Raw genomic sequence first — 1,909 nt, forward strand, 5'->3', positions numbered from 1 at the left:
GACTCCCGAACCCAAGATTTGGTTGCGAGACCTTGTCTTTTCCTTTCCTTTCTCCAGGTTTACTTCGAGCGTTTCCTTTCCCTCCTTTGGGATAAATAACGCACGGTGGCGACTCTTCTGTCACTTCTTTCTCGCCGGTTGTTTTTTTCGCATACCGTATTTTTCGGGTTGCGACACCAGGGTAATAGGAATAGAATGGCCTTTTGTTTCACTGAAACTCTGAATTTATAACCTGATTTTTGTGGACCTGTGGGCTAAAATGAGAGAGGCCCAAGTCCAAAAAATTTCTGTTATATTTTATTTATTTATTTATTTTTTTCGTTTTTTTTTTCGTTTTTTTTTAAAACACGTGGGCTTCGCCTATCGAGCATGACAGTTCAAGAAATTCCTCTGAGCGTAGGTGATTCTGGTGGCTTTTCTTGGGACTCGCTAGGCGACCCATTCTGCTCGCCTAGCGAGCATGACAGCTCATGAACAAACTTTTGCTCCTTCAAGATTAACGTTTTGACTGACGAATAGACCCCTTTTGGAAGTAACTCAAGTCCTTCCCTTGTGTTGACTGATCATCTAAATAGAACCCACAAAGTGTCCTGGATGATGTTCAAGCTTCTTGGAGCTAATCTCGATTGACATGATGAAATGCAATGTATCTAATTCTGATTGATAATGATGAAATGCAATGTGAAATGTTAAATGACCTAAAAATGAATGCATGAATGAGGAGGGCAAATTTTGGGGTGTTACAATGAGCATTGCATTAAAATTACCATTTATGAATAAACAATTTTAACTACAAGTAAGTACTTGGCATCGAGGAAATTCCACAAAAAAACAGTCAGAGAGGAACTTGAACTTTCTTCGAGGCTGACCCGAATCAAGGCCACCTCATATCCTTATGAGTCAGAGTTATGGCATCCAATATTTATGTTCACCTAAGCTTACCAGACTAAAAAAAACTCCAAGCAACTAATAGGAAAGGTCATCTCAATATTCAGCCCATCTGGGGAAAATCCCTCAAAGCAATATTTAGTTCATCAGGGGAAAAACCCTCATAGGTTCAGATAGGGGCAAGTCATCTCAAGAGTATAGTGAATCCCAACTTTCAAAGATCAGTTGATTCGAAATGAACCATTTTGAGAACTGGTTAATTAGGGGAAGAACGTTGTGAGATTCAGACAATGGGGAAAATTGGTTTAAGCCATGGTACGACATATATGTTCCCAAGTTACCATTCGAAGTGAGTTCCTTCAAAAACCCTATAGACTATGGCAAGAAAAATTGCAAAAGGGTAGGTTTTCTTCGTACTTTCAAGTTGGCCAAATAGACTAGGCTAGACAATAGAAAATTTTGCATTTAGTCTGTCGCGACCATACTTAGCCTTGAGCGGACGCACTCAACATGGGAGCCACAGTTCATTTTTTGGTCAAAATCGTTTTGGCCATTACTAAATGTCATGTGAAAAAATGATTTTAGTTAACCAATTTTATGATTTTCATAGTGATATTGATGATGTTGTTAAATGAGATTGTTGTGTTATGATGCAGATGCTTATATGTTATCGATATCGATTAGCTGAGCATGATTATATGTCATAATAACATGAATAATTGATGATAATTGTGTGTAATTGTTGATGTTATCTTGTGATGTTATTATGATGTTGAGAATATGTGGATTATGTTGAGAGTGAATATGGATTATTTTGAGTTATGTTTGTTGTATTATTGAACGTTTGAGATATAATTCAATTGAGATGAATTATTAACATGTTTGTGTTGCATTGTTGATTGATAATATGCATTTTTTTTATTTTGGCATGCTGTAATCCAGAGAGGGGATTACTTTATTTTTCAATTAATTTATGTTAGGATCAGAGATGGGTCTTAACGCATTAATTTGATGATATGAT

The sequence above is a fragment of the Lathyrus oleraceus genome, chromosome 3 (genome assembly GCF_024323335.1).
Source record: "Lathyrus oleraceus cultivar Zhongwan6 chromosome 3, CAAS_Psat_ZW6_1.0, whole genome shotgun sequence".
Lineage (NCBI taxonomy): Eukaryota > Viridiplantae > Streptophyta > Magnoliopsida > Fabales > Fabaceae > Lathyrus > Lathyrus oleraceus.